Source organism: Accipiter gentilis, chromosome W, assembly GCF_929443795.1.
Source record: "Accipiter gentilis chromosome W, bAccGen1.1, whole genome shotgun sequence".
In the NCBI taxonomy this organism is placed as follows: Eukaryota; Metazoa; Chordata; class Aves; order Accipitriformes; family Accipitridae; genus Astur; species Astur gentilis.
The window spans coordinates 10,598,315-10,618,291 of record NC_064918.1 but is presented as its reverse complement, the minus strand read 5'-3'; the positions used below and the strand labels follow the sequence as shown (position 1 = coordinate 10,618,291).

The 19,977-nt window shown below is 41.1% G+C and overlaps 2 protein-coding genes across 4 annotated transcripts in view; one reads left to right on the top strand and one right to left on the bottom strand.

Annotated features, from left to right (window-relative positions):
* LOC126035240 (uncharacterized) overlaps positions 1-19,977 on the top strand; it is a 375,847-nt gene that overhangs the window by 171,019 nt on the left and 184,851 nt on the right. The gene's annotated exons all lie outside the window — the stretch shown is intronic.
* Positions 1-19,977, bottom strand: part of LOC126035241 (zinc finger SWIM domain-containing protein 6-like) — a 185,916-nt gene that overhangs the window by 74,268 nt on the left and 91,671 nt on the right. Inside the window, exon 1 of one of the 3 annotated variants that reach the window (XM_049793523.1) lies at positions 1,214-1,478. The exons of the other annotated variants lie outside the window; for them this stretch is intronic. The gene's annotated coding sequence lies outside the window, so the exon portion shown is untranslated. Of the gene's footprint in view, positions 1-1,213; positions 1,479-19,977 lie in introns of those variants that run through there. 3 annotated transcript variants of the gene reach the window in all.

The window sequence follows — 19,977 nt, the reverse complement described above, 5'->3', positions numbered from 1 at the left end:
AATCAATTGCCCCACGGGTGGAAACACAGCCCCACCATTTGCCATGGACTGATCCATACTGCACTGGAAAAAGGTGAAGCTCCAGAACACCTGCAGTACATTGATGACATCATCGTGTGGGGCAACATGGCAGAAGAAGTCTTTGAAAAAGGGAAGAAAATAATCCAAATCCTTCTGAAAGCCGGTTTTGCCATAAAAGAAAGTAAGGTCAAGGGACCTGCACAGGAGATTCAGTTTTTGGGAATAAAATGGCAAGATGGACATCGACACATCCCAATGGACGTGATTAACAAAATAGAAGCTATGTCTGCACCGACTAATAAAAAGGAAACACAGGCCTTCTTAGGAGTTGTGGGTTTTTGGAGAATGCATATTCCAAATTACAGTCTGATTGTAAGCCCTCTCTATGAAGTGACCCAGATGAAGAATGATTTCAAATGGGGCCCTGAGCAACAACAAGTCTTTGAACAAATTAAATGGGAGATTGTTCATGCAGTAGCCCTTGGACCAGTCTGGGCAGGACAAGATGTAAAAAATGTGCTCTATACTGCAGCTGGGCAGAATGGCCCTACCTGGAGCCTCTCCAGAAAGCACCTGGGGAGACCCGAGGCCAACCCCTGGGGTTTTGGAGTCGAGGATATGGAGGATCCGAGGCTCGCTATACTCCAACTGAAAAAGAGATCTTGGCAGCATATGAAGGAGTTCAAACCGCCTCAGAAGTGGTTGGTACTGAAACACAGCTCCTCTTAGCACCCCGACTGCCAGTGCTGGGCTGGATGTTCAAAGGGAGGGTCTCCTCTACACAGCATGCAACTCATGCCACGTGGAGTAAGTGGATTGCATAGGAAACCCTGATCACCCAGGAACTTTGGAAGTGATCACGGACTGGCCAGAAGGCAAAGATTTGGGAATGTCGCCAGAGGAGGAGGTGACGTGTGCTGAAGAGGCCTCACTGTATAATAAACTGTCAGAAAATGAGAGGCAATATGCCCTGTTCACTGATGGGTCCTGTCGTATTGTGGGAAAACATCAGAGGTGGAAGGCTGATGTGAAGTGAAAGTGAAAAACACCTCTGCTTCATGTTGCCTACCAAACAACAAGAAATGCTTATGGAAAGTAGTTCCTAACTGTGCCCATTAGCTATTTTTTCGTAACTTAGGTCAGTGGTTGCATTCCCCCCCCCATGACAAGCAAAAGTCCAAACCATGTTTACCTCATTCATGTTTTGTCTTTTAATAAGTGGTTTTCCTTTAAGATGGCAAAGTAGTATCCTACATTCAATTCTTCTGAACATTGGAACACTCTAAAAAGAGATTAACACCACACTTTGAAATTATTATGAAGTCAAAACTTTGCATGCCACCACTTAGCCTGAAGCTAATATTAACAGCCTGATTATAAACCAAAGAAAACACTGATTTAAAATGGAAAATGGTACCTTAAACATGCTTGCACAAAGATAATAAGGAGTGGGGGGGAGGGAATTAACACAAGTAGCTCATAAGATTTTTACCATATTTAATGAACGCATAGGGTATAAAATAGCTTATGTTTTTAGAGCACTGCCACCTAGAATAAATTTGGCTTTATCACTGCACCCAAACACTAACAGAAGACCAGTCACAAAGAACTGCCCAGATTCTATGAGTCACATTCATAAAGGCAATTGTCAGGATTTGATATTTCGATACTTTTGCATGCAAGAGAGAGTGAAGTAACAATAAATAACTACATGCACACACTCTACTGACAACTTGAAAGTTCACTACTGCTGGTGCATGTCTAAGAACATGCATGCTGTAACGGTACCAGCACTAGTGACTTGAACCATGAGATTTATTTGTCCCAATGCTATGAATTCAACAGTTGCATTTAAAGAAAAAATTCTTCCAGGACTTCCTTCAGCAGACCAAACCTTCAAGTCTAAGAACTGTTCAACTAATTACGTTCATTAGACAAAGGCCTCCACTAATCCCTCAAGCCAAACTATATGATAGGTCTGTATCACATCTCTGCTGCTCAAAAGCAACCAGTTCACATTGTGGCCCAAGCTGGGGTCATGGATGACTGTGGATGGGATACATCCATCCAGACTACTCTTCCCTGAAGAGAAGGAAAGGCCATTCAATCAGCAAATAATGCAGCAAAATGCCTTCCCCTGCCCAACAGCCATATAAGATCTGGACTGTTTTAAGACAGATGCAGACTGCAGCAGCTCCTGCTCTCTGGAGGTAGAGGCATTGAACAAAACATGCTCCCCATGAGCATGGCCTCAAGGGTCCCTCAAAGTTTCACTGCTATCCCTGCAACTAAACAACTTCCAACCCACTCCATAGGAACACCATACGAACTACAGAATGACGTACTTGCCAGCATTGCTCACAGTCTCAGATCACATCTCTGAAAAACCTGAAAGTTGTCTGCACTCCAACTCATTTAACATGGATATAATCAACCTCATTTTAGGTGTTTGCAACATTAGCTTTGTGGGCAAAGCAAAAGCAGCAAAATCTTGGTGTAAATTAGAGTTATTAATAAATAAATAAATAGATAAAGGCACCTTCCAGAGAGCAGTAACATAGAACACTACCTCTAGCACAGTGATCTTCAAATTGTGATCTAAGATGCTATGGCAAATGATGCTTATGGCTCACAAAGCAGAAGCAGACATCTCTTCAGTTAAAGGCTTAACATAGTGTCGAGCATTTGCTAGAAGTGTGAATGCTGACTGACTCCTGTCAGGTCAAGAAGGCTAGCAATCCATGGCTGCAGGTCACCCTCTATCAGGTATGCAATCCAAGTTTCTCTGTTTTTAAAACGCTATCACTTTAAAACAAACTCTGTTCCTCTATGCTAAGAGTTTAACAGCTCCTCTCTCAGTACAATGTATCGTAAGAGCAGCAGTAAACAAAATTTAAAAAGAAATCTCAGTGTGACCCTGGAAACCCTGAAGGTGATAGATAGAAAACTACAGTTTGCTGTGAGACACAAGCAGACAGAAAATGTATTTATGTATCTGACAATTTTTCTAATAATATACGCCACAGAGATCATCTGATAGCTATGAAAATAAAATCAAGAATGCCAAAGAAATCATAAGCTTCACAGAATATGTGCAAATTCACATTTTATGATTTATGATACATGTGTATTGGGTCTGCGTGGTAAGGTTTTGGTAGCGGGAGGGCTACAGGGGTGGTTTCTGTGAGAAGATGCCAGAAGCTTCCCCTATGTCTAACACAGCCAATACCAGCCGGCTCCAAGAGGGACCTGCCGCTGGCCAAGGCTGAGCCAATCAGCAACAGTAGTAGTGCCTCTGGGATAATATATTAAAGAAGGGGAAAAAGATGCTGCGACACAGAAACTGCAGCCAGAGAGAGGAGTGCGAACATGTGAGAGAAACAACCCTGCAGACACCAGGATCAGTGAGGAAGGAAGGGGGAGGAGGTGCTCCAGGCACCAGAGCAGAGATTCCCCTGCAGCCCGTGGGGAAGACCATGGTGAAGCAGGCTGTCCCCCTGCAGCCCATGGAGGTCTACGGTGGAGCAGATATCCACCTGCAGCCCGTGGAGGACCCCACGCCAGAACAGGTGGATGTGCCCTAAAGTAGGCTGTGACCCCATGGGAAGCCTGCGCTGGAGCAGGCTCCTGGCAGCACCTGTGGATACATGGAGAGAAGAGCCCATGTTGGAGCAGGTTTTCTGGCAGGACTTGTGACACCATGGGGGACCCACGCTGGAGCAGTCTGTTCCTGAAAGTACTGCACGCCATGGAAGGAACCCATGCTGGAGCAGTTCATGAAGAACTGCAGCCCGTGGGAAGGACTCACTTTGGAGAATTTCGTGGAGGAATGTCTCCCGTGGGAGGGACCCCATGCTGGAGCAGGAGAAAAGTGTGAGGAGTCCTCCCCCTGAAGAGGAAGGAGCGGCAGAAACAACATGTGATGAACTGACCACAACCCCCATTCCCCGTCTCCCTGCGTCACTCAGGGGGAGGAGGTAGGGAAATTGGGAGTGAAGTTGTGCCTGGGAAGAAGGGAGGAGTGGGGGGAAGGTGTTTTCAAGATAGGGTTTTATTTCTCATTACCCTATGCTGATATAGATTGGCAATAAATTAAATTAATTTTCCTCAAGTCAAGTCTGTTTTACCTGTGATTGTAATTGGTGAGTGATGTCTCCCTGTCCTTATCTCGACCCACGAGCCTTTCACTATATTTTCTCTCCCCTGTCCAGCTGAGGAGGGGAGTGAAAGCAGCTTGGTGGGCACCTGGTATCCAGCCAAGGTCAACCCACCACATGCATGGAATATGGTAAGCCTCAAACTTTTGAGGGAGACTTAATAGCCTATCTGAGCTGAGGGAAACCGTCTGGAACCACCATACAGCAGCTTGCTGCAGCAAAAGTGTGAAGTGGGAATCATCAAATCTACACTGGTACTGAAGAAAAACTGGAAGTAAATTCAAAATGAAAGGTAAGGAAAAAAAGGGTAATTAATACTCAAGAAAGTTGCTAGAGGTGGAGCTACTCCCAAATAATTGAGCTTTTAACTAACCACGTGTCTTGGTTTTGTGTGGCAAGGTTTTGGTAGCGAGGGGGGGTTACAGGGGTGGCTTCTGTAAGGAGCTGTTCGAGAGAGCCCATACCAGCCGGCTCTAAGACGGACCCGCCGCCGGCCAAGGCCGAGCCAATCAGAGATAGTGGTAACGCCTCTGTGATAACATTTTTAATAAGGAAAAAAGTTGGGACAGAGAGAAACAGCTGCCGGAGAGAGGAGTGAGAACATGTAAGAGAAACAACCCTGCAGACACCAAGGTCAGTAAAGAAGGAGGGGGAGGAGATGCTCCTGGCGCCGGAGCAGAGATTCCCCTGCAGCCTGTGGTGAAGACAATGGTGAGGCAGGCTGTCCCCCTGCAGCCCGTGGAGGACCCCACGCCGGAGCAGGTGGGTTCCCAAAGGAGGCTGTGACCCCGTGGGAAGCCCACCCTGGAGCAGGCTCCTGGCAGGACCTGCGGATCTGTGGAGAGAGGAGCCCACAGAGCAGGTTTTCTGGCAGGACTTGTGACCCCGTGGGGGACCCACGCTGGAGCAGTGTGCTCCTGAAGGACTGCACACTGTGGAAAGGACCCATGCTGGAGCAGTTTGTGAAGAACTGCAGCCCGTGGGAAGGACCCACGTTGGAGATGTTCGTGGAGGACTGTCTCCCGTGGGTGGGACCCCACGCTGGAGCAGGGGAAGAGTGTGAGGAGCCCTCGTCCTGATGAGGTGAAGCGGCAGAAAATAACGTGTGATGACCATAAACCCCATCCCCGTCCCCCTGTGCCGCTGGGGGAGTTTGGTAGAGAAATCCGGCAGTGAAGTTGTGCCCGGGAAGAAGGGAGGGGTGGAGGGAAGGTGTTCTGAGATTTGGTTTTATTTCTCATTACCTTACTCTGGTTGATTTGCAATAAATTGAGTTAATTTCCTCCAAGCTGAGTCTGTTTTGCCCGTGACGGTAATTGGTGAATGATCTCTCCTGTCCTTATGTCAACCCACAAGCTCTTTGTTATATTTTTCTCTCCCCTGTCCAGCTGAGGAGGGGGAGTGATAGAACAGCTTTGGTGGGTACCTGGCGTCCAGCCAGGGTCAACCCATCACACCATGCTGTCCTGACAGTCCAGCTAGTGTACACTAAAATGTTTATAGGTGAATTGTAATGAAAATATAAATGTAGGCAGGCATCAGGCTCAAGTTTACATTCAGCCATAACAAAGGCTGGAAACAAAAGGTTAAGAAATATTACTAATCTACAGTTAAATTTTGATAAACAAACCTTCACTCTGCTGGTGAATTTTATAGGCCCTTTTTTTTTTGCAAAGGTAACAGATTGAGAGAGCAGGTTGTGCAAACCATCTGCAAGGATGTGCATCTCGGCAACATGCTGAGGGAGCCCAAGAACAAGGACTGATTACTATCAGTCTTCAGAGGATCAGTGTGAAGACATTTGTTGCTAGCTTTTGAGAAGGAATTTGCAGAAGCTGGCATCCCTCCTGCAGGAAACAGGCAGCAGAAATTCATCCCATAGCCCAGGGTACCTATCTCCCAATGTGATACTGTTTTAGCTTTTACTGCTACTTAGTTTTCACATCACAACATTTGCAGGGAGAAATTATGCTTATTTGCTACAGCACAAGCATAAATATCACAAATGGAAAGTGACTGCAAATGAAGAAGAGCAACAAAACCAAACTCAGATTAAACCTCCTGCTTTCAATCAAATATCCTTAAAGCAATACAAGAAATAGGCTGCTCTTACATTCATGAAAGTAATTATTTAGAGACTATCAGTTGTTTTAAGCAACTTAGAAGATGCTTTGCCTGTCAAACAGATAAAATATGGTCATTTGTTAAAGTTGCTATTTACATCCCTATTGCTAAGAGGTGAAATTTTCCATGTTACATGTCTACAGTTAAAGGCTTACCCTCAACTAAGAATCATCTGTCTCCACCAAAAGGAAATAACAGAAATTAAATCATCTGAGACTGAAGAAAACCTCCAGCAATATCTGCTCATTTTTAAGGGAGGGAAAAAGGGGAAGAACCCAGCTCTAATCCAATTTTTTGTTTGTTTTGAAGTTTCCCTCCCCCAGGCCAACCTCATCTCTGATCCTTTCACCTTCAACTGGCTCAATGCATGCACTTTTCCCATTTAATGGGAAGTGGATAAAATCCTATAAATGAAGAAGACAGCAATCACTGATATTAACTTGGGAAGAGATTTTTAAAAAGATTAGAAAATAACTACTTGCTGAAAAGACTGTCTGGATTTCCATAGTCATACTTACAGTTTGGGAAAACCCAGAACAGGATGTCTGAAACACAGGCATCTTGCAGTAAAAGGTATTTAGGTCATTCCAACAACATAAAACATTTAACTGAGTAATTTAAGATTGCACTCAAACAGTTAAAGTTTAAACTATGCAAAAGCACGAGCCAGTATAGCTTTGAAACTAAACTGACCTTCCCTCAGGAAGCATTACACTTGTCCTAAAATAGGAAACTGCCACTCCCATTTCCATTACTAGTTGTGGAATAAAGAATTTTCTTTGTTTAAAAAGGGCAAGAAAAAAAAAAGAAAAAAGATCAATGCTGCACTTGTGCCAAATGAAAAATAGCATTAAAACTCCTAGAAAGGGAGACCCTTTCTTTATGGCCACGATTCTATTCTTTGACTTGTATACTAAATATTCAGAAAGACTTAATTCTTAGCATTTACAAAATTCTTTTATTGCTTTAATTTTATTTATAACAAATGTTTTTGTATTACTGCAAGAGTCAGGATGTTTACTGGACTCATTTTATTCCTAATCAATGGAAGTAAAAGGAGGAAAAGAGGTTTTTTAAATGTAGAAACAACAACAATGTAGGACTTCGGGGCGGGGGGGGTGTGCTCAGTTAATTTTGGACTGTAAGTTTTACAAGATAAGTGTTTTCAGCAACTTTCTCTGGTCACCACAGCATTACAAGGGACTCCAGCAAAAATAATGAAGTACAACATAGTATTTCCTGACAAAGCAGCAGAGAAAAAGCCATTAAAACCATAGGGTTGAAAGAGTTCCAGGATGAAAGTCTAAAAACACACCAACATCACAGATGAGTCACCCTTGCACAGCTGGAGCCAACATCGGGGGAAGCATCTTTCTTTTTCTAGATGTCCAGGGCCAACCACAGTAGAGCCCCAAATACAGACTGGAATATTGTGGAACTACTGTAATAAAAATAAAATCTTAAAAAAACCAAGCAAAACACCAAACAAACAAAAACAAGCACCACCAAAAAAAACACCCAAAAAAGGGCACATGCAAAGGTCACCTATATTATAAATCAGAACATCCTTGATAACACTGGCACACAGCCTAAACCCACACAAGGGGACATATTGTATGAAAACAGGTTCTTGTGGTTCACAGTTTTTCCATACTGTTGCTAGGCTAGATTCTAATTCGCTGCTCGCTGTTCCAATTATTAGTTGATGAAATCAAATCAATATACAGAAATCCTGGCTAGTACACCTCATCGTCAAAACTGGCTGATAAGACTTGCCATACTCCTCCATATTAGGCATCTCTTTCCAGACGTAGGATGCAGAACAAATAGGCTTCATGTAAGAAAAACAGATTTCCAAAGGCACAGAAAACCGAGTACTTCACTTGCATATCTTTTTGTATTTATAAAATACAAGTATCTGATAATTCAAATAAAAAAATTACGCATGTTCCCAGGCTCTAATTTCTGGGAGCTACATGCAGAGCAAGCACTTGGAATAGGTAAAGGGTAGGTGTGTGCAGGTAGGGGAGCCTGAAGTACGTTCTACTAAACCAATGCTAGCACATTCAGAGCATGCAGCTGCTCCTCAAACAATGCAGGTAAGATTAATAAGCAATTTTCTTAAAGAGGTAATTTAGGAGCCCAAACCCTCCTCTGAAGCCACACACTAATTCTCCTTGAATGAGCAAAGCATACCATTCTTCCTTGCCAGAGCCAAGAAATTCCTAGGAATATTTACCTCTAACCTGCAGCACCCAGAACTTTAACAAGCTATAGTTATTCTGACTATTCATCAGATTCTAGATAGTGTTTTAGTATGTAACGTGTTATCCAAGCCTCTATTAACATGCATAGGGTTGAACAATAAAATGCAATATGAGATTTTTCTTTTTTTAAATTTGTGTCTCACACCCAGAAAATCAAAACTTTCCAGATTTCACTATCTCAGTCTGTGTTAAGTTTGGAAAGGCAGGGGGAAACAGGAAAAAATGGAACTGCACAATCAAGGAAGCAAAACTTCCAGGGTAAATTAAAGAAAAACAATCTAAGGAAAGAGGACAAGTTATACAACTAAACACAATTTAATTTTTCATTTAGATTTATTAAGCAAGTTACTAGAATTCAACATGCTGTAGTTTGGCCTCCAAGACCAGGTTTTACATTACCTAAGCTATTAGACTGAGGACCCCAATAACAAAAAAAACCCACCACCACCCCCCCCCCAAAAAAAATAACAACAAAAAAAACAACCCAGCAGCACTTCTGGTAACATATAACATCTCTAACTTTCACTGACAAGCCAAGAAACCCCTTCCAACTATCCTTTGACAGAGGAAGAGGAAAAGGAAACAATTACAAACCCACCACCATTTATTTCACTTTTACAGCACACTGCAGGCAGACAAAAAAACCCAAGGGGACAGAAGACAAAAACCTCAGGGATGGCAAGTCTCTCTAGCTGTCAGTGAGCCAAGCAACATGCTGCTTTCATGCAATGATGAAGTAACTCTCTCTCTTCCAGATCCCTGCAGCATTCTCTTGCCACTTATTTTTGGGCTTCAGCTTCCGATAACCTATCTATACTACAGCTATTAGCATTTGTGATAAGCTGGTAGGTGTTGTACTTGTGGAAGTGTGCTTAATGCTTCATTTTGTTAGCTTTGGTTGCCTACTAAAATAATCAAGGGTTAGGCTTGCTGATGAACATGAAACCAAACCCAGAAGACTAAGTACATTGCTGACTAATTTTATGACTCAAGGTTGTTTGTTGATTTTACTTATCTCCAACTACACATTGGTCTTGTAGTGGTAGTAAATCTCCTTTTTGATGCAGGTCTCATACCTACAGGTCTACCTTTTGTGATAAGGAAAGGTTCTCTTTCTATGCTCTTTTCACTTTTATCATAACCTACATAAAAATAACGGAGAAAAAACGAAGAACATTCCAAGTTCTTTGAAGAAAAAAAAAAACCACAACAGGTATTTATATGAACTCTGAAACAGATGCAGGTAAAGATAGAAAGGGTGCTTGCCCTTTGCTGGCAGAAAAGTTGAACAGGAATAATTCCTCTGTCACCACAGTTGTTGATATTATTACTAATGGTTAAAAAGTATTTTCTGGATCAGATTAAGTTAAGATGAAATTCAGCAACATACTGGATTATTACATCATACTGTTGTCACCCGCCTAATGTTGTGGTATCACAGTGCACTTAAATAGCAAGAAAGAAACAAGATTACATATGAATTAGCTCTCAATGTTGCCCAGGATACTCAAATCAAGAGACTTGCTAGTATTTGAAGTAATTCTCTGTTCTGTTTCTGCCTTTCTTATTGTGATACAGAGTTCAATTCTATAATCTAGCCTCTGTTATGATGATAAAGATCTGTAAACTGAAAACTGGGCCTTTAACTTCTAACACTGTCAATATCCCAGCACCCATCAAAATAAATTTAAATACTTCAGTCAGGGCCCTTACACAGAGGGCTATTGATTTATTTTCTTTATACTTTAAATGGCTCAAAATAAATTTAAAGTATCTAGAAAGAACACCTTCAGTCTTGTCCCCTGCAACAACATCCCCATCCCTTTTTGCAAATCTCCCCTGCTCTCTCACTTGGCAGAATAATTCAAAGGAAGCAGCTGGGTAGTATACCAGAGTTGTCCACTTTTTAAACCAAAATAACTAAAAAAAAAATTTAAAATCCATCCATACCCTCTTCAGTCAAATGGGAAGGAAAAGAACTGTTTAACTAGCATCATGCTTCCAGAAGGTTGACTACTCTATGATTTGGTTATTTGTATCTGTTGAGAAAGGGTTTAAATAGATCATTCACTATATCAAGGTAGATTAGACTACGTAGCAAGGATTACTATTCCCTACATCTGTTTTTTCCTGTTTACTTAGCCAAACAGGAGGCTTCCTCCTCTGATAAGGAATGAGACAGATATCAGGAGCTGCAAGCATTATCAACTGTTTCCTTAGAAATCTGTCTGTCTTCTCTGCAGTCTGAATCTCTGGATGAGAGTTGTGACAGATGTCCATATGATGTCTGCTACCCTTCTTAAATTCTCCAAGCAAGTCTTAGAAGTCCAGATTCATAGACCTAGCTTGGTCCTAACAAGCAACGATGATGTTTTAAGGTTAAATGGGATCGCTTTTCTACATAAATATTTGAGCATTAGACCAACTATTTTCAAAATACTTTGAAAACACAGAATAGTATCAGTAATGAACCTGAGATACCCGAAGCTTTTTGACCCCTGCTTGCTCTGCAAGAAAACCCTGTTTCTCAGCAAGAAAACTCCTAGTTTTCACCTCTCGCAAGACTCGCAACCCCGTGAGATGTGCAAGTGCCAGATTCAGTTACTAGCTGAATCTTCCCATCTGTGGCACACAATAATTGGATCAACAAGCATCCTCACATGCTCTGAAAGAGGGATGAGGGAAAACATTGCTTGCCTTCTCAGTGCCAATTCCCATGTATGCTTTCACTTGTTTTTATTTCATCTTTTGGTTACACAAAAAAGTAAAATACAAGACATACACCACCTCAGAAGAGGCACTGAAACCTATCATCTCATCCCTGCAACATGCATTTCATATGCCTGCTTGTCCATTTGCAGCAATAATTCCTCAGTTTGAATACAAAGTAACAGATGAGTATCCCTCTTTATAAATTTACCCCCAAGAGCTCTGAAACGTTGCTCCATTAAAAGCACATTTCAGCACATCCTGCTGGTTTTGGTTGCTAGAACACTCTACCCCCTCCCTGATCCCCTCTGGTCTCTCATGGACTATAGAGCTGAAATTAGCTATTCATTACATGTGAAGGAGTCTCACATAGAGCAGCACCGTGCTGCAAAAGACTGCTAACTTACATGGCAATTTCAGAATTATAGCATCTGCTACCTTACTAATATGTATATTTAATGCTACTGCATAATGTACAGAATTATATGCTGTTCATTGCCTGTTTGTTCAGATATTATGTACTCTTAAGTAGCATTATTCCCTTTGAAAAACACTGTATTCTTTATTAGACCTTCTCCCTGGTGTTCTTTGTAACAGAGTCCCAAATGAACAGCTCATTGACTATTCTAGACCAAAAAACCCCAGGACTCAGAGTGAGGTAACCAAATGTGACAAGCTTCTGGCCTACAACTACTAATATAATTTAGTTAATTTCCTGGGTCTCACTCCCCAGTCTATAGTTTTACATTGTTTTGATATGAAGGGAAGTGGAAAGGGAATCATATCTGGACAACTGGTGGGAAACCTATTGCAGGTTACTCTTGCCATTGGAAATATGAATACTTGTATTAGAGCAGTGGCCTTTGCAACAAATTTTATTCTTTCTACTAGAGGACTAGAGTTGTAGTAATATTAAAGTTCTACTACATGCAGTTAGTAATAATTTTGTTCACAACAGCAAATTACTTCAGAGGAAAGAAATAAAAGTTTTAAACTAGAGAAACAAGTTTTTTGGAGTCAAGTGTTGGACCAACACATGTAAGACATTTCATGTCCTTCAGGAAATACTTCAATGTGCTCCTATACCAAAAACAGTCTTAAGACAGTGTCACCAATCATCCCTACACCTAACTCAGGGAAAACAGATTATGAATATGGTTATACCAAGTGACAAAATGACTGGTCATTTAGTCTAGAGGGCAGTGAGTACTAGCATGTACGGCTCCCAGCTCAGATTTTGACTTTAATTACATACTTCCAAAGCAGCCCAAGTAAAAGGTAACAAATCTATTCTGCATTACTAAAGCGATGCCCTCTGGGAAACACTATTTTAAATCTGCTTTGGAGCAAGTGATAATCTGCTCTCTGTTGGAAGGCAAGTGCAATGCAAGGCAAAGGAGATTCCAATATACTTAGCTAAAACAAACTTTATCTCAACTAGACACTCAGGATTATGCAGGCAGACATTTGCTCTAGAATTAGTTTTCAGATCATTTTGATGTTAGGAAGATTTGGGGGCTATGACAACACAGAAGTACCTCCACAGGCTGCTTTAGGATGTTAGGAACAAAATTCCAACTGGTACATTTTCCTTGTTCCAAACTGCAAATAGATCTAAACATGAAAAAAGCAACAGAGACACCCCTTGCTGGCCAGACAGAGCCTCAATGTAGTCTTCTCTTATCTGCTATGAGTACAGATAGTCAAATAGCCCACTGTTTTGATATGAAAGGATGCCCAAGGCTTTCCTATCCTTCTTTTTTTATTTACACAGTAGACATGTCTCATTCCTGAGGATCAAGAGACTCCAATGGACTGGACCTTTCTGCTTATCCAACACACACAGAGGCTGCTCTGATGTGGAACCCAAACACTGCCCTGAGAATTTTGTAAAGCAGAGCATCACCGCATTGCCTGACAACTTAAGAGAAATCAGTAGGCTGAAGTAGGTTGCTGCCTGCTATGCATTGCTGATCAGAGTATGGACTGCAGATGCCAAAAACACTGTACCGGGGAAGTACTGCAGAAGGAAAGACCAACATATTTCCCCCCCCCCCCCCCCCCCCCGTTACATATGTGTGCGTGTGCACACACACACACAGAGTTTGCATGCTGTAAGAGTCGGTCAGAAAATCAGCATTGTCTCAACATTGTCATCAGGAACATGAACAGTACGCTACCTGACAATGGCCTGTTTGGAGCGCAGTGGCCAGTCCCAAGGATGGAATGTGCGGTACAAGGTTCCTGGAAGGTACCTGGCTGGAACCGTTAGAGATAACCACATAGCTACTGTCAAAAAGGATGGATTGCAACTGTTGCCATAACATCGATGAAGAAATCATGAACTTTAGATGAACTCTGCTTCATTATAATACCAAAACACACCTCCTGGTCCAAGGCTGCCCGCCTCCGAGACTTACCATGCCTCGGACACTGACCCCATGCCTGCACGATAGCCTTGCTCAAGAAGGGCGGAGATATGATAATTGTATGCTGAGAAGGGCGGAGACTCCTGAGGCAGAGGTGGAGCAAGGTGTGTTACTAAGCATAAAAGATGACTTCTGAACAACGGAAGTTTGAAGCTTCCCCACCAAGGACCACGATGATCGACGACACAGCATCAGCTGGACCCGGGACCGTTAGGACGTCTTGAGATCAGTGGTGGTAGCTATAACCTCTCTTTCTCCTCTCTCTAAACTTAACTTTACTTTTCTCCTTTCTTTCACCCATCTCTAACTATCGCGTGCCTCCTCATAGGCAATACAATAAAGTTTTACTGTGTGATTACTGCTATCCCCTTTGGTGTTGGTCACCTTAATTTTGCACTTTCGAGATCGTAGCAAACGAACCATCATGAGTCCACCAAGTGGACTGTGACACATGCAATCAGAACAACAGAAAAATTGTCAGTCTTTTCCATTTTGGATCTGCTTAAGACATTCTATAAAGCAACAAGAAGGATATTTTAATCTTTTTTTTTTTGTGTGCTGTTACGGGAATATACAAAGTTTCTTTTTCTAAAGTAGTAAGCCATTCAAACAACACATCAATACCTCTCAAGATGAGGCAATGCTGACTGTCCTTCCTCACTGATAGTGTCACAACTATTGAAATCTACGAAGCATGAGGGTGAGTGGAGCCTTTTCTCAAATGAATCATGTCAAATTCATAACACCCCCCCCCCCAACCTACCAAACAAACAAACAAACAGTCAAACAAATCTATTTCTTCCATCATAGGCATACTTAACAAAGACAACCCCCTTTTAGTCCATATGAAGAGAAATAACCCAAACACTGAAATCATGAAGCAGAAGCAAGATGCTTCTAAAAAAAGGTTAATTTTGTTTTTATTCATCTACATAAAACTCATGAAGTAGAAAACAGAACTGTTATATTCTGGTTTTGCAAATTTAATATGCTTTTAAAATATTCCTGCCAGAGATAAAACTGCTCCAGAAAAGAAGGACTTATTTTCTTTTTAAGAGTAAATATGTCGCAGTCCACACATTTTGTTTTGAAAGGTGATGTTAGCTTTTTGCATGAGAAGGCAATGCAAATTCCAAACCTTCTAGACCATGAAAAACAAAATATGGCTGAAGAAACCACCTTTTAAAGCAGGATAATACTGGAAAAAGCTAAACAGAAAAAAAAAATGTCCAGAACATTAAGAGAAGTAACCTTTATATTTTCTCTTCAGTCTGCCTTCCAAATGAACAAACATTGGAAAAGCCACAAGCATTATTTCTATTTCAGATGAGTTTCAGGGATTTTGTTTTTAATCTAGCTGTCCCTGCAACCTTATCGTTAACCACATTTGGACAGGGAATTTTTATATGAACTAATTTTTATAGTCAAACATACAAAGTTTTTTTGAGGACACTGGTAGGATTTATTGCTCTAATGAAATGGTAAGAGAAGGAGTAATTACTTTAAAGATTTTCTACAATCTGACCAGCTCAAAACAAATGCTACTTGTAGTTATTCTTTCAGAGTTAATATTGAAATCAGAAGTAAAACTTACTGAAACAAACTACTGAACTTTTTTTTCTTAATTACCTGTTAAACAAGAAAAAAAAACTTAATAAAAAGAGAACAAAATTTGTTTGGATTCACAGCTCCTGACGTGGAGATCTCTAGTAAGAAAACCCCTTTCTTGAAAGCAGAGGAAGCCTCCCTTCTTACTGGTCTTTAAGGGTAATGGAGAAAATTACTGTAATCTCACCAAGTACCTGTGCCTCCAACCACCTAATGAAGTCTGGTTTGCTTTGTTTTCCTCAGGACTCCAAAGGCCCTGCTGTAAAGAAGCCCAACGTTGACTCACACTGCTACTTCAGAAGGTGGAGAAAAAGCTTCTAAAACACTTAGAGGCAGTTTGCTAGTGCCTGCAGCACTATGGAATATTATTTAAACTCCTAATCCACAAAAATCATCGCCACTGGTGGGGGGAATATCTATTTCTCCCTTTATTATGGGTTGCACAAGGCCGTGTTGAGGAAAGGCAGTGAAGGCATGGCACAATAGCAGAGTGGGCCAAACCACAGCAAGGCTGACTGCTATCCTGGAGGAATGCCTGTTCAACACCCAGTCTCTCTCAGCCCCAGAGAGGAGAGTCAACAGGCCATAGTTGCCAAAAACTGCTTCCTATCTGCAGCAGTCTGAAAAGCAGAAACTTGTATATAAAAAGCTTGCAGGGTAGACTGGGGGTCAGATGAGAAGGTTGTCTAACACCAGCAGAAGATGAACTCCAAACAGAGGAAACAAGCCCACGCTGCTGCTCACAGAGGAGTGAGCAGCACAACCTGAGTAATGTCTGCTCCAAGGAAGAGCAGTGCATGACAAACAGGCAGTTTAGACGGGGTGGGGCTGGGGTGCGGGGGGGTGTCCTGCTTTTTTGCTTCAACTGTTTCACAATGCAGACTTTTCCCACATCAAAAGGGGGGGGGGGGAGGGAGAAGGGGAGGGGGAGTGGGGGAGGGAGGGAGGGGAAGAGGCAGGCAGCCTTGCAGGAAGACTTACCCCATTTTTAAATAAATAAAAAAGTCTGCCACCACTTATTAATGGTTCTTACTTCAAGTCTTAGAAAAGGTTATTTTGCTGCTTAATAGCTCAAGGATCATATTTTCTCATAGCTGTGTCACCAAGAACAGAATCTGATCTCATTATCTCCACCAATTTGATGGTGGCTAAGTTGATGCTAAGAATCATTCAGCCTAGTCTATAGCCTACTTTTAGAAACTAGGAAAAAACACTAAGCTGACTATTTTAATGCACCACGGCAAACAATTACCCAACAGATTAAAAATATACAAAGAACAGCAGAGTATGCTGAGCATCCATACCCTGCAAAAAAGATATTTTCCTTCACTCTCTTCAGTCATACAGCAGCTAGCCAAATGTACCAACTTTAACCTTTCAAGTAGGAGGATAGAATGGAATAAGGGTGAGGAAAGGACCTATTAGAAAAATTAAGTCTTCATGAAACCAGAAATTATTTGAAGCATAGTATTTAACAGTTGTTTAAAATATGCATAACTAGGTTTGGAAAAGTTGTCCTGATTTAGAGCAGGAGCACATCTGTTTACATGTAAGTAAATACAGTCTAACAACAATTTGGATCATCTATCAGAAAGAATCAACTGCAAGTTTAATAAGCATTATTTTTATTCTACATAATAGTCTATTTGTTCTTTCAAGCCACTGCAGTGATAACACATTTAAAGTCTTCTACTATGTACTAAATCTAAGGTACTAGGCAAAACACAGCTTCTGAAATCATATTGCTCAGCTTTTTAAATATTACTGCCATCTGGCTACTAGGCTTTGTTTACCAAAACAGTAGCTGTGTGCACATTTCTACAGCAGCTGTAACCGAAAAATTTAAGTGATACCATTTGGTTAAGTTACAATTCACTTTACAAAAAAACAAAACAAAAAAACAAACAACAAAAACAAACAAACAAAAAACCCCAACACATAACAGAAAACTGAAGCTATTTTATCAAATCAGTTAACATTGTACCTAGAAAAATTAAATACATGTAGCTTTGTGGTTTGCTTTCTTTCCCGTTTCAGTGTTTTAATGTTCTTCAACTCATTTCCCATCTACACTGACACAGGAAAGAAATAAAAGTGACAGAAGAATTTGTCAAGAGCTAAATAAGTAGTCTTGTATTATCTGTAATTCCTTTCTGGATGAGCACTGGCACTATAAAAGTAGGACACTGAAATGCTGTTATGCTAGTACCTCAGTTCTTAAGGTACACAGCAAGTCATACAACCCTCTCAAAGAAGCCCCAAAACCAAACTGAAAGCTCCAATAAATTCCAGGGACTCTTCCCAGTGTCTAGGCCACACTAAACAAAATAAATATTTCAATTATGACTAATCTGAAACAATGCACAATGAAAGCTGGGGAAGTCTTGGGAGCAGTGGGAATATTTAAACTGGAAAAGAGCCTGTGGGGATTTTTCCTGTTCCTAATTACAGTACATTGTATTAATCAGGCAAGGAAACCATAAACCCAAGGCTCTTTGTGATCAAGTTATCATGGCAGCACAAAACACACTCAAGGCCAAACAGGTGGAGAAGCACTGTCAGCAGCTTACTGTGTGGATATCTTATAGGTGTACAGCACAGAGGAATTGTGATCTTTAAAAAAGGTTGTGGCCTCAGAGAGCAGATATCCTTGGCTGGATAAAAGCCAGTGATAATGTAATTACAGCAGAGTTGTTTTTTTTAAAGTTCTGCTGTCCTTAAAACCTTGCTTAAAGCTCCATCCAGATACCTATTCATTTCAATACTCAAATAACCAAATATAAAAGAATCTAGCAGTTGCTTAAAATATGCCACATTAGATTTGAAATAGTTGTACCAATTTAAAGCAAAAGTACATGTGTTTATGTGCAAGAAAATACAGTCTGACAGCAATTTGGATCAACTACCAGAATCAGCTGCAAACTTAAGCTATGGGATAACTAACATGCGTCATTCGTACTTATGTATGTTGAGCTATATGCCGTTGGCCCAAGTTTTCCACCAACAACTCTGTATGAGTTTGGTACATGCATATGCATTCCTTGCGGCAGTCGCAGCTCATTCCTAGATCTGAATGAAGACTGCAGACTGATAAAGCGCTTTACAGTCCAGAAAAGCTTTGTAGGCTGATTTTGCAGACACTATAGTAGAAAAGGGTCTCTCTGTTCTCATCCAGAGAGCAGAATTTTCTGTCCTACAGTTTGTTCACATGTGTTGATGTTTTAGAAAGAATTCAGTATTTTTGGAAGCAATAATTAGGTTTTTACTTTTGTTTCTCCTCTCTCTGGAGTCAGATAATCCCAGTCCCTATGAGAAGTGACATGTTCTAGCCCACTATGACTAACACAGGTACAATATCTGGCCAAGTTTTAGCCTGAGCTGACTTTAATGCTTTATATAAGATTTCAGGCCATCAGAGTAGTTTCCCCTTGCTAGTGATCAAAACAAAAACATTTAAAAAAACCGCACGTATATATTTTTGATTCATAAGCAATCAAAAAAAACCCCACCACAACACAATTATGTGAGAAAATAACCCAATATACAAGGAAGACGAGTCTATTAAATATCTTCATGAATGGATCCTGAAGTGTCAGAAAAATTACCATTAGAGGTTATATATGAACCATCTACTAGGCCAAAAAGATAAACTAACAGGGTAAGTATTTTCTCTTCTTCCTTTTAGAAGGTCATCTAAAAAGAAAAGCTAAGGAGCCACATTAGCTTTCCTCAAATATTTTCATAACATACTGCGTATTTCATCCCTAAAATAAAATAAGCCCTAATATAAAAGATTCAAGTAACCAAATGTCCTGGTTTCAGCTGTAATAGAGTTAATTTTCTTTCCAGTAGCTAGTATAGTGCTATGTTGTGGCTTCAGTATGAGAAGAATATTGATAACACACTGATGTTTTCAGTTGTTGCTAAGTAGTGTTTACGCTAAAGTCAAGGATTTTGCAGCTTCTCATGCCCAGCCAGCAAGAAGGCTGGAGGGGCACAAGAAGTTGGGAGGGGACACAGCCAGGACAGCTGACCTAAACTGGCCAAAGGGGTATTCCATACCAAGTGATGTCATGTCTAGTATATAAACTGGGGGGAGTGGGGGCAGAGGGATCACCACTCGGGGACTAACTGGGTGTCGGTTGGCGGGTGGTAAGCAATTGCACTGTGCATCACTTGTATATTCCAATCCTTTTATTATTACTATTCTCATTTTATTATTGTTATCATTATTAGTTTCATTCTTTCTGTCCTATGAAACTGTTCTTATCTCAACCCACGAGTTCTACTTTTTTTCCCCCGATTCTCTCCCCCATCCCACTGGCTGGGGGGGAGTGAGTGAGCGGCTGTGTGGTGCTTAGTTCCTGCTTGGGGTTAAACCATGACAGTCCTTTTTGGCAAACAACATGGGACCCAAAGGGTTGAGATAACAATAGACCTGACCAGAGCAAGTTAAAACGAATTCATTACAAGCATTCATTATATTAGTTTAATAGCCACTGGTCACAATGTTGATTTATGAACTCTTAGAGTTCTGGCGCTTGTTTTCAGAGTTCTGTCATGTATCACCTCACTTGCTGTATGTAGTCCCTCTTCTGCTGTTTGTCATCCGTGGGAGGTGGATTAGCGTTTTTGCTTGGATGTATTGTGTAATACTGGCTT